The sequence below is a fragment of the Dermacentor andersoni genome, chromosome 1, assembly GCF_023375885.2.
Source record: "Dermacentor andersoni chromosome 1, qqDerAnde1_hic_scaffold, whole genome shotgun sequence".
NCBI lineage: Eukaryota > Metazoa > Arthropoda > Arachnida > Ixodida > Ixodidae > Dermacentor > Dermacentor andersoni.
Window position 1 is genome coordinate 248,754,259 of NC_092814.1, and position 13,755 is coordinate 248,768,013.

At 42.5% G+C, this 13,755-nt stretch overlaps 1 protein-coding gene and 1 long non-coding RNA gene across 2 annotated transcripts in view; one reads left to right on the top strand and one right to left on the bottom strand.

Annotated features, from left to right (window-relative positions):
- The window catches only part of LOC126547779 (uncharacterized), a 106,916-nt gene that overhangs the window by 48,556 nt on the left and 44,605 nt on the right, over nt 1-13,755 (top strand). The gene's annotated exons all lie outside the window — the stretch shown is intronic.
- Nucleotides 635-9,715, bottom strand: LOC129381088 (uncharacterized). The gene is made up of 3 exons (XR_008609318.1): nt 7,792-9,715; nt 2,800-2,884; nt 635-844 (listed from the first exon to the last, which is right to left on the bottom strand). It is a non-coding gene; the product is annotated as an uncharacterized lncRNA (long non-coding RNA).

Sequence of the window (13,755 nt, forward strand, 5' to 3'; positions counted from 1 at the left end):
AAGACGGGGCCGAACCCCTGCTTAGAAAATGGAAGAGAGGCCGAACTCTCTCGAGCCCTGGCTAACTTTGAGCACTGACTGTGTTGAGTGGTATACTATATATTGTACTACCACACAGTACAATGATGTATATTAATGATTAATACAGTAATATTATGTATATAATAATAATAATAATAATAATAATAATAATAATAATAATAATAATAATAATAATAATAATTATAATGATTCAGATCTGCTACCATATCTGCATCTCCTTCCTTCATGCTACAGAAAATGTCTATGGAATTCTTGCTGTCAAATCAATAAATATATACTTCAGAGCATTGTTGCGTTGTTGTGACATCACTGGAAACATCACTTCACAGCATTAAATCTTTATCGGTCAAACCTGTGCTCAGAAAAACATGTGGCACTCAAAGCACAACAACCCAGCGGCGAGCATGGTGTGTCAAGCGCGTCACATGACTCGTCAAAGGTCGTAACATAATTGCTGGTGTTATATATATATATATATATATATATATATATATACATACCTTCCGCAAAGTACAACACTATTTGCATCTCACGTTGACTGATATCTTTCAATTGTTAGTAGGTGAAATGCAATCCACAAAAAAAGGATAAACAATTGTATGCATATCTATCAGTATAATCACGGAGTATCAGGCTGGGCATCAACCAAATTGATTCTTAATATCTGTAACTGTGGCGAGGAAAGCATATGTCGCCTTGAAGAAGACAAGTCCACTTGTTGAAACGTTGGCTCCTGCTTTCATCTTGTTCTCGGTTTGCTCATCGTCTTGAATTTCCATTTCCTGCCTTCCCCATGTTTTCCCTGGGTTTGTATACATGGTATTTTAACACGCAGCCTAAAAGATTGCAGATTCTTCTCCTATATGCATAGTTGGTATATAATTGTGAATCAGCAACACACTAAAAAAACGTTTTCTTCTAGCATAACATTGAAGCATACAAAGTTGAAAATTTACTGTGCCTACCTGGGCGTCATTTCACATATTTAAGAGGTGAATCATTTTCCTTTGTGTACATGTGCATTGGGCTAGCTCCCAGATCAAACTATATGCCATCAATCTGCACAGTTGGCACAGTAGGAATTCACAAGACAAATTTTAGCAGAGTGCACCTTGTTTACACTTTTCTGCATTTCTGTATGCAAGATATAACACTACAATTTCCGCTGAAGATACTGTGCTTGTTGTGCAGGCCATGTTTTGATGCTAATGGATGGCACCTGTATAATCATGTAAGACTTTTGTGAATATATTGGCACAGCAGCACCTTCTGTTATTTTGTATGTATATTTCTGACCAGCAACACAACCAAGCAGAGGTATATTGTGCTGTAGGCAAAACAAGTGGCCACTTAGATTTGGCAGCTCTAGATGGGCACATCGCATCTAGTCGTTCCTCACCCCACTTTAACATTTACATTTCACCAATGGCAAAGGACAATGTTGGATTCCGTAAAATATCCAATTTCAAATGCACTATGGATGACTGACTTTTGAAAGAACAATGAAGTGATGCCTGGAAACCTGTGTACCAACTTTCTTCCCATATTAGTTACTATAATGCCTTACAATGTGTCTTAAAATTCTTCACATGGTGCACCTAAATTTGGTGCTAGAGTGGAGAGGAGTGCAGTAGTTTGACTTTACCTAGGGTAGCAAAATGCCTCACAACACTGCTACATCAAAGTAGCAGTGTTGCAGCGCTCAACGGTGCCCTTAAAGGCATCAGTTGCGCCCATCACATAACAGGGGCAGGGGGAGTACAAACATAAATGAGATTACAAAGAAATAGTTACAACAAATAATAGGACAAAGTACAGAACAAAGGTATGCTAACATTGTTTAGGTATTAAGAAACAGAATGTAAGAAATCATAAGAATTGCAAAACAAAAGTTATGCACACAGCAAAATAAAATGTTGAAAATATGCATGCACACATAAACTACGGTATTAATACAGGTATTTATTAGTAACTCACAAAAACAACTAAACAAGAATGTAATAAAAAAGGCAACTAATTAACAGTGCGTAGCACGTCGTAAAATTTTAATGTCAGATTCTGTGGCAATATCAGAGGGAAAGCAGTTCCCTTCAGTGATGGTGCAGGGTATAAAGGAGCATGCATATTGTAACGTGCGAGATGGTGTACGCTTAAATATGAGGTGGTGATCCCGGCATGAAAATACGACAGGTGGTGACTGAAAGAAATCATTGTGAAGAGAAGTACGATTATAAAGTTTGTCAAGCAGGCAAAGACGCACTGATTTGTGGCGAAGGGATAGTGCTTGTAAATCAGTACGTGCTTTTAATGATGACACGGAAGTGTAAGACGAATAGTCGGAAAATATGAAGGTGAGCAGCCCAGTTTTGAACAAATGCAATCTCGTCAACCATGTTTACCTGCCAGAGTGCTATATTAGCGATGCGTATTCGAGCTTTGTGTGGATTAGTGTAGTGTAAGCAAGTTTATGTATGTTGACAAAAGCATGCTTTAGGTTTAATTTGATGATGCCAAGAGAGTGGTGAGCTGCTGCAAAGATGGAGTAAATGTGGTGGTTTCATGCTAAGTCGTAATGTAAATGAAAACCTGTGCTGGTAGTTGAATGTTAAACTGGGATCTTCGAAATAGTCGATGACTTGTGAATTAATAATGTGTTCCATAAGTTTGCGAATTGTACTGGTTAATAATATTCATGGGTAGTTAAAGGGTGATAAACACTCGCTGGATTTGTAGAATGGGATGATTTTAGCCACTCACCAGTCTTAAGAATGAACCCAGGGGGTATGTTGCGACACTAGCTGGGACACATTCTTGAGCAGCTTGTTATTAAATTTGCTGTGACCTGTTGTAGATGAAGTTTTTAATCTGTTTAGTAAGGTAAAAATGCCCGACCCACTAATAACAATTTCGGACATGTCAGATCGCATGGGGAAGTCAGGGCATGCAGTGATGTCTTCACATTTGGACACTCAACAAAACATGTCATTTAGTAACTGCACACACTATAACTCAGGAACTACATCACCACCAGAATTAGGATTATGTCAGGCTGTGAATAGGGGTTTATTACGTGCCATAATCACTGTTATTCATAATAAATCATAGCTGTAAACCTGTTGACGTGTGGATTTTAGTAGCATCTGGCATTCTTTGTCACATAATATGTATCTTTGCCATGTCTTGGCTTTTTTTTTTATTTGCCATTCTATAGAGCGCTTCATTTTATTTATGAGGTGCTGCAGGCGTTTATTGAATGTTTTGTTGCATCTAATGCTGAGAAAAAGGACGAACATTTTGATAAGATTTGCAAAGGTGGCTCTAAACATAACCAGTTCTCTTCAATAGCTCGACTGTGTCTGCAAAGGTGGCTAATTAACGATTATGCCGAGTAATGTTGGCCCTATTGTAGCACCTAATGTGTTTAGTAGTGTTTTCTTTTTTGTTAAAGAGAAGTTAAGCAGGCCTACTATAACTGCATGATCAGACAGCCCGTCCAGGTGAGTAATGCCGGAACAGATTAGAGGATCGCTGGTCGAGATGAGGAGGAAGAGGAATAAACATTTATTTTTGAAACAGTATCCCGGGTTAAGCCCCAGTTCTACTCTAGGTGGGAGGTCTCCTCATTCCAGGAATCCTCTGGCTTTCGCTGCCTCCTTGGCCCTGGCGACGAGGTGTCATTGTTGCTCCAGGCCCTCGGAGACGAGCTTGGCCTCTCACGTTTCAATGAGGTCTTCGCTTTCTTGTCTGGCGTTATATTCTTTCGGTGAAGGCGATGCGTCTGTATCTAGATGCCATGGACACTCGAGGATCAGGTGCGCCAAGGTGTATGGTAAGCCGCACATTGGGCAGCGGTATCCTTGTAGCATTGGGCATAGTCTGTGCATGAGTATTTCCTTGTAGCATCTGGTATAGTCTGTGCATGAGTATTCCGTGGGTGTAAGTGTTACTCTGTAGTCTTCTGAGTGTGGTACTTTCTTCTTCGGTGAGCTTTGGGTGAGGTGGTGGGTGCAGCCTGCGTTCCAGCCTGTGATATTGAAGGATCGCTGAGTAGGTGATGGGTACGGTCTCTGCCCCTGCTGACGCAGACCGGCATCTTGAGAGTAGGAAGGGTTGGCCCAGCAGGTGTGGCCTCGGGCCACGGCGTGTGCTGATTCGTTCCCCTCCAGCCCGTCATGCCCAGGAACCCAGGTCACGCAGGTGTAGCGGATCGAAGCGCTGTCGTGCTTCAATATCTTTAGTGCTTCTGTCGACACTAGACCCTTAGCATAGTTCCTGACAGCTGCTTCAGAATCGGAAAGAACTACAGCTGCGTCTGCACGTGGTAGTTGCTAGGGCGATCGCCGTCTCTTCTGCAGTCTCAGAGTTTTGCGCACGGACTGTGGCAGACGCTAGCTCTCTGCCCTTAGAATCTGTGACGTTCAGGGCGTAAGCATTTCTTTGCGGGTATTTGACTGTGTCGGTGTATCTGGCATCCGGACCTTGCCTGTGTCTTTGCCGTAGGGCATCCACTTGGGCTTGTCTTCTTTCCTTGTGGTACAATTGGTGCTATGCACAGGGATTTGCAGATGTTTGGAGGAATTCTTTCTTTTCAGTCCGTGGTGGCCTATAAAGGTTTCACTGTAGCTCAGCCGTTGCAGCACTGATCTCCCGGTGGGCATGAGCTTAAGTCATTCTAACTGACTGGCTTTACGAGCTTCGGCTAATTCTTGCCAGGTGTTGTGTATGCCCGTCTTGAGAAGTCTCGTAGTCAAAGCCGTAGATGGTAGGCCCAGGGCAGTTTTGATGGCTTTGCATATTTGAATGTTAATTTTTTTCTACCTCTGATGAGATCTAGAATATTGGCCAGTGTACATGATGAACAGGTTGGGAGAGTAATGAGTTGAGGTAACATGAAGTGTAGACAGGAATGAAGGAAAATATGCCATTGAGCGTGAGCAGCTGTGACAGATTCTGTTGTCCAGTTAATAATGGAGAAATTAAAATTGCCATAAATGATCACAGTAGAATGCCAAAATAGCATATGCACTTCATTTAGAATGTTTTGAAACTCGCTTGAATATGCACAATTTACATCCGGAGGGCAGTAGTATGCACTTATGAGAACATTCTGCTTGAGCATTGAAGTGAAATGAAAATGTGCTCTAGGAATGAACGAATGCCAGTTGGAACTGCAAGAATTTATTTTTTTAAAGCTATGAGCATGCCACCTTCTATGCAGTTGCATCATTCACAACAAAAAGTGTTGCATGCAGATGTGAAAAGAAAAATTTTATAGGAGATGGTATCGTTTAGCCACGTCTTGATTAGTACAAGAAGAGATGTCACGCATGAATCAATGAGTGATGAAAGTGACATATACTTTGACATCAAACTTCAACCTCTAGTGCATAAGAATGACAGGTTTGTAGACACGTTATGGGTGTGTGGTTGCATAAACTGTCAGTTTCCACACTTGCATAAGATGAAGGTTTGGCTTGTCATTCTTAAAGCATGCTGAGACAGACGCACTGCACAGTTTATTTCCGAGTCCCAAACGTATGTGTCGTTGTTGACCAAGAGCTTGTTAAAAACCAAGCAAGCTTAGTGTGAGCTGTCTCATACTGACTACAAATTTTAAAAAATTAATAAGAAAATAAATATATCTGTCATCCTGATTGCTGATTTGCTGTTCCTAAGTGATGGAGTAGTGTGAAAGTGACATATTTTATTTGTACATATTGTACTCAACCCACTGCAACAGTAAAAAAAAGGAAAGAAAGGAAGGAAAATGTAATTTTGTGAAATTATACAGATGGAGCATCCTTCTTTTTTTTATGCTGAAGTAAACAATCAATATATGCACATGTGAATACGATATATGTGCATGCACTAGAATAACTTTCACCAGTCATATTATGTCAGCAAGACAGCAAGGTGGGCGAATCGGTTAGGATTTATCTTAGTTTTGGTAACAGCTAGCGCAAAGGTACGATGAGTAGAAAACGTTATTAAATACACGAGCAGGGCTGTTAATGGTTTGTGAACACTTTTCTGTAACGCTATGTGTTATATCCGCGTCCACAGCGACCAGGCCGGCATGGATAAGCGTAGTTTATGATTGAGATCTTCCTTGTCATTTGACGCGCTGATAACCACGACTTATTACAATACGGCAGTTTCTTAACGTTTGCTAATCCGGCTTGGGCAAAGCTCCCGTCGTTGTGTGCCACCTCACGTCCGCCGTACGCGGTGTTTTTGGATGGTAGTACGCTCGCTGCGTGAGGGCACCCCGCAGGTGAAGGGCATGGGAAAATAGCCCATTCTTACGACGCGGGGTTCGGTATGTGACCTGTGATTAGCCCGAGGGTTCAGATTAACTGCGTAGCTGTTGCGCGGCCCAATGCTTCGCGCTGCCCGATTGTAGACGGTGGACATTGTAACATATTTTAATTTCGCTTGCGTTTCGCTCGCGCAAGAACTTTCCACGACTCGCTGACGTCCCGTCTGTTGCCAATGAATGTTCCCCGGCCAGATGCTCCTAGGTCCAAGCCCGGCCCGGGCCCGAGTCAGCAATTGCTTGGCCGCCCCGAGCATCCTTGGACCGAGTTTGGCATATGCGGCCGACAACGCTTTCTGTCTGGCCAGCGCTAGTAGTAAAATCGTGTTTTGTCAACAATTAAGTTAGCGTGTTGACGGTACGTGAAACGTCGATCGCTTCCGTATCACAGCTCTGTTGGCATTAGCCTTTTTTTCTTATTGTGTTACACAATAGGTGCGATTGCGATCACTTTATTCCGACGGTTATGCTATGTTATGATAGAGCAGGCAGGCCGGATCGAGGTGCCGTACTCGCTAGGGCCTTTCCTTGCCGTGCTGCGCGTACACTATCACCGATAGGTCGTTTATATGGACGGTAGGTAATAATAATAACGATAACCCCGAGAAAGGAATCCATTGACATACTGGCCCTGGAGATAGGTTCATGTTTGCCGAATCGCACCGTATGTATGTATGTATGACTCGGTCGAATTGGCACGTACATTTGAGAGGCTCTCATGAGATATGCTCGCCGACGACATGCCGATGAAGTGCTGTTTAGTATTTTTCTCGCACACAACTATGTAAACGAACTTCCTATTAGCGTGTAGACGAATGATGAGGGCGGCATATAGGTACAGTACCGTACATATTCGCCTGAAGAGGAACATTACAAATGTGCACATGGTATTCACATTTTATTAATTTAATGATGATATATGTGGGCTGTGTGGACCTTTAGGGTGTAGTGTAATATGCAATGTAGGAATGAAGTATTAAGAACACAACAACAAAATTTCTTGTCATATGACCAACTGAGTAAAATCTGCTTTTCAAGTGAACAAACATACCCCACAGGAATGCCACTTGTAGCTTTTTCAACTGAGCTACCACATTTTTAGTCACATATGCAGCTAGGGTATGCAATCCAATTTTAGAACATGGCTTAATTAGCAAAAAGCTTTCATAATCTTGAATACAGTTAATGCATTAGAGGTGCAGCCTTAGTTACTGTACACATTGCATAATCTGCACACTGCAGAGCATTAATTTGCATAATTTGTTTTGTACTTTCTTCTGCATGTGGCTGCAAGCCTTTGTTTTCAAGAGTGCGCCTAGGAAAAAAAGTGTTTGTGTTTGGTTTGGATGATGCACTTCGGTGGCCAAGAGAAGAAACATGCAAATTATAATATTTTTTTATTAAGATAGCTGCATTGGACCAGCAGGACCTACCTTTCATACCATGATTAGGGCAAGACAGATGGCACCTGACAAAATCCAGAAAATGTATCATCCACTCTGAGTAATTGGTGAGCAAGCTTCAATACCATGAGGGGCCAGTGAGCCTTGGCTTTGGTATGACAGGAACAGTCTTGAAAATACCAAAACATATGTGCATAAGGGACAGGAGTTGCCTCTGTCTGAAACCCACTGATGACTCCATTATAAACGTAGGCAGCAGTGCTTGTGCCATGCTCTGCTGCTTAATTTCAGAGAGACTAAGAGATGAACGAAAGGCATAGATAGAAACATTGAGAGGAGCATTATTTATGTTCTTTTGCAATATCATGCTGCAATTACCACAAATTATAAACACTGCAATAGTTGTCTCTAGCTTGCTCATTTTAATAATCGTTCCATTCACAGTCTCAACTCAACAGCATAGCACAACATATTAACTTATTGCGCTAAAGTCTGAGAGTGTGTTGGTTACATATACTACATTTGGTTACATTTACGTATACTGGATGAGTGAGGGGCATATGAACACACTTAGTGCTGCTTTCCAACTGAGATTATTCAATCCATTGAGCAACCTGACTTTAAACTTTTGCAGGTTTGGTTTGGTTTGAAGGTTTATTTCCGCAACTAGTGTTGCGAGGACAGCCAGGGAAAAAGCTGTATAGACAGCTTGAGAGGTCCTGGCTTCCTCTTACAGTGCAGCATTGACGGCGGCGGAGTACAACAACAGACAAAACGTGAGGAGAAAAACAAAAAAGCAAAAAAAACACATACGTTCGGTACAGAGAATGAGACATACACTTTCAGTACGCAGTACATTGTACTTGTACAGTACAAAACTACACGAACATTTGGGGCAATTCTTTCAGAGAAATATTAGATAAGTCAATATTCTCGTAGCAGTACAAATGGTTCAGAAGTGTCGGTAAGGTATGCTGCAACATTTGTTTGCCATAGTTTGTGCGGCATTTCTTAACATTCCAAGGCTCTGTTGTGCGGGTATCATACACAGTTCTGCTCTGCTCTAACCCAGCAAGTCTAAGCAAGGAGTCATGCACATACATTTACCCACATCTACTGTTTGTTCTATATTGATTTCTCTTTTACGAGTAATCACTGTGGATTATAAGGGATATTACAATTAAACATTGAAGGCCATAATTATGAAAATAATATGGCCTTTGAAAACAAAAAGCATAGACAGGCCATCAAAATGACAGCAAAAATAAATAAATTAATTGTTTGTTTAAAAAGAAGCCTAATAAGCTTATTAAATCACCCATGACATGCCTCTTAATTGGCTCTTGAAAGTTGAGCTCCAAGACTGGCATGCTGTGTATATCACTGACAGTAAGCACCAGACTAGCAATAACAAAGTAACAGGGGAATCACCCATTGCAATCACCTCTGAAAATTTAGTCAATGGAGTTAGAGAGCTCTTCTAAATCACCTTTCTAGCAGCGGAGTAACACTGTACCATTTTGGAACAATACATTTGTGTTTCTCTGACATGACCCAAATACCTCAAATGGATCCCAGTACATATGGGAGAAGTAACCATGAATGGCCCTCCCAACCTCAATGAGAAGGCCGATCGAGCCACGCGAGAACTAATCCACCGCGTCTCGGACAGTGACGGCACAACACCCCGCAACCCCCGGGGAAAGGGGAAGGACAACGGGGAGGCAACGACAACAAAGTAGCGATACGAGACAACAGGCACAGACTGGTCACGTACCACGACATACTGACACACTATACGAAACGAGGAGAAACATACCCACAACCCCGCAAACAACTCGACAGGTTTCAAGAAACAGATTGGAGGAGGTTGCAAACCAGAATATTCCGAAACCCAGTACATTTAGACAGAGTAAATTCAACACAATACCCAGACGCGAGCTGCAAGCTCTGCAAGCACGAACCCACATACAATGCACAGATCTCATGGAAGTGCACACAGATCAGATCGATATATCTAGAGGACAAGATAGAACAGACCTTCTCGAGGAGCGATAGCTAAGCGCTCTGACTAGCTCGGAACTACACGACCAACTATGGGCTATCCAGTGGGCCCGGGCAGCAGTGGAAAGGCTATGCCTCACCGCACATAATGCCCGGGTGGCCTGAGCCTGGGCTGGAAACCTTGCAGATCCTTTTCTCATTAAAGTTATTTCCGTACGTCCCTCCCTGGTTCAAAAAAATTTACCTTCCTAAACGCCATGTGCATCTTTAGAGGCATGCCTTATAGAGATACACTGGCAATTTAATCTCTCCCCCATGGATGCTAAAAAGTCTCAAAAGGCAAAATGCTACTCCCTGATAGATGCTTCATATCAAAGAACATTTGCCCTTTTTACACACAATGCTTTGTTTAAGGTCACATTCAGAGCAAGTGAAAAGCACAATTAGGCCTATAATTCCCTGCCTGTAATGATACTTTGTACAAACTTGCTGTGAAGCAGTATTGCATGAAGCTACACTGACTCTCTACAACTGCAGAAGATTACTCTTTTCATTCAGGCAGCAGTGACATTTCTTTCCATTCATAATAAGTGAGTCAAGATGCCTGTGCTCACATTATTAAAATTACGTATTACCTGATAATAAATTGCAGTTAAGAATACTGCGTCCTTGACAGTGCTTGCAAAATTGATGCAGCAATGGCTGTCAAACTTGAGCGTAAAAGCATGTGTCGCATCAGAGCAAACTTTTCAGGGTAGAAAGACGATAAGTGAGCCTGGCACAAGAGGTGCGGGTAGATACATGTTCTTGATGTTGTTGTGTTCTTTGTTATCTGCCATGGCATTGAAAAGGCCAGAGGTGTGTCCCTGTACCTAGTGTAAGCAAGCATTAAAAGTGAGTAGTTGTGAAGCTTGTGCACCTTCTGACAAAGCTATGTGGCTTTACTGTCTTGCTTCAGCTGCTAAATGGCACTCAAGGAATTGGTGTGTCTGTATTTGGGTGAAGTTTGATAAAAATGAGGCTGCCTCATTGGTGTCATGAGTGACTTTACCGTGTACCAGCCCCGTTCTGCAGACTCTTGTCATGTATGGTATGAAGCTCAAGTAGAGTTGCAGACATCCATTGTAGATTCCTTATTTTTATAAAGAGGGAAGTGCTTAAGGCTGACTGATACTATGCTTCCATCTCTTGTAATAGCAGCGTCTGTACAAAATACATTGGTCCAAAGGAACATCAGTGTACAGCCGTGCCATGGCCTTAAGTCTGTTCTTGCACCCAAGCAATCAGAAGTGACTGCAACATGCAACCTCTTTAATTCAAATGCTCATTCACATTGAATTAGCAATGCTGCCGTGGTGTTCACCTGGGCATGTTCTTGAGCGAACAGAGGGAGAGCAGCTATTGCCCTCATCACATTCTGAATAATGATCTCAATCTGGTCCCTCTGCTTCAGTGAGGGCCAGTAAAACTGAGCCTGATAAATATGTGGCTGGAGTACAGACCAAACAGCATTACTGGCTATTTCGGTACAATCTTCGCCACATTTAGATGCAATCCTTCATATCAGGTGGAAGGTTGACATTGGTGTCTTCTTTATTTTGCCTAGCCAATTTGATCTTGTTCCGGATTGGCGAACATCGAGACCAAGGATCCGTACTTCTATTTCTTGTAACAAGGACCAGTGCCGGTAGCCAGGAATATATTGGTGCATGTGTTGGGGGGGGGGGGGGGGGGGTGAGCATTGTCTGCACATTGTCCTATGCCAGGTAAACAGACATGTTGGGTTCGGGGGCAAGGAGTTACGTTCCCGGTGTAGAGCATGCTGCAAAGCAATGCCGGTCTAGCCTGGTGTGGTTGGAAACGCTATTCTCAAACTAATTGCCAATAATTGTTAGAAAGCTATATTGTGGCTACTTTTCCTTACAGCAAGGTGTGTATTGTCCAAAATGAGTGATGCACGAATGATGGATGTCGCTGCACCTATTGCTGCCCGCAAATGTGAGCCACCATTCAGGAGCACAGCAGTACTGGACGGTAGTGCTAGTAAATTTACATAATTAGCAAGGCTTCAATATGCATACCCTGGAGTTAAATGTCAATATTGATTAAAATGGCTGTGACATATGAGTAGGCTTTGTTTTTTGTGGCCATTATCTGGCTTTCGCGCACCCCCTGGATGGGCTGTATTATTCTTGCATCCCTCTGACAACAAACATTTGCTTGTGAGTACTTCTTGCTACCTTTATTACTGATTTCTTTTCTTGATACTCAGATCCCTGTCTTTGCAATGTGGCCTCTGGCTGTTTATGTTCTTAGGAATGCAGACTTGTATGATGTTAACATATCTGAAAAGAAGCAGTATACACACTGAATACTTGAACGATAGAAAGCCACTGCTGTAAAATTAATGGTCAATCTCGGAAAGGGTCACCTGAATTGGCCACAATGAATAATTTACTAAAGCTATAAAAGCTGCTTTTCTGAATAAATTTTCCAAGACAAATACAGCAATATGCATGTCATGTTTGACGAGAATTCACAATTACCTGAAGCATATTTGCTTTGAGAATTAGTCCCAGGTGCCACAAGCACACTTGATGCAGAAGCTTGAAAGCAGTACAGTGACAGCCACACACCTCTACCACGTGGAATAAAAAAAATCCCAGACGGTAGCACACTACTCACCCAGTTAAAAAAAAAAAACACATGTTGTCATTTATTGAAATTGCTCTTTATTTTTAAAAGTTCAATTCAGAACAAGTTACTACAGAGTGTATTAATGTTTATGTTGGTTTCCATATTACATACCCCTCTGTGGCAACAAAATGCTGCACATACGCAATCAGTCATGCATGCCCTCCTACAAAGAGTGAAATGGAATCTGAGTGAATCAAGTGACATGTGGCTCATTTGTAGTTGTAGGTAAACTTGATGGCTGATAGCACTAAGGGCAAGTAATATGTAGTAGTATAAAGTTTATTTCTCTTAGTGGTTTGGGCGGTCGGTGCGTCCCTCAGTCCAGGGCTCCACTGATCTCTGTGGTTTGCTGGGCTTGATCGAGAAGAGCTCTCTGGCTCTCTACATCTTCACTAGCAAGCCAAACATCCCAGTGCCTGTTACTTGGCACTTACGCCGTACGGGGCGAGTTGGAATTTGGAGGCTGTAGTTTATACGTTCATGTTACGTGGGCAAGAGTTGGCAGCTCCTCGCACCAAGAACACATACTTTCATAGAATGCAGGGTGTACCTTAGTGAGTATTTGTAGGTGTAGATATGTGTTAGTCTGTACACAGCGCGAATCCCTGGCCTGTTCTTCCATAAGGTTGGAGTGCGGGCGGCTGTATTTTTGTCTCTCTTTTTCCTGGTTTTCGAAGGTGTCGTGTGGATCAATGGGAGTTCCTTGAAAAGACTGACGAGTGCTCGGATGCTTATTGCTCGAGCAGTTCGGTCCACCCTCTCATTTTCCTCGAGTCCAGAGTGCGCCGGGCACCAAATTACCACCTGGTGCAATTCTGTGAATTTTGTATGGGACGGTACCCGTCATGCACGAACAGCATGCTGCCTTAGAGTCCATCATGGCCAATGCAGATTGTTTCTTTTGCTTCTGAATCTCGAAAGGCCAGCGCTATGGCTGCTGCCTCCACGGTGCAGGTTAAAGGGTTCCGAATGGAAGTTGTTATCCCTGTGGACCAATTGAAGGCCACTATTTTGAATTTGTCTGTTGCCACTCTACATGCATCTGTGTAGTATACGTCTGGATTTCTTTCACATTTCTTTTGTAAAGCCTTTGATTGCGCTTTTCTTCTGCTTTGGTGGTGTTCCGTGCTCATATTCTTTGGGATTCGTGAAACTAGAATTTCCTCTCTTGTTTGTCTGGGTAGCAAAACTGTTTTTTCTCAGCCATACTGCGCTATCAGGGGATATCCTGCCTTTTGTAACAGAGCCTTTCCTTGTTTTGTAGAATTCAGATGTTCTCTCTGAGGCATGACC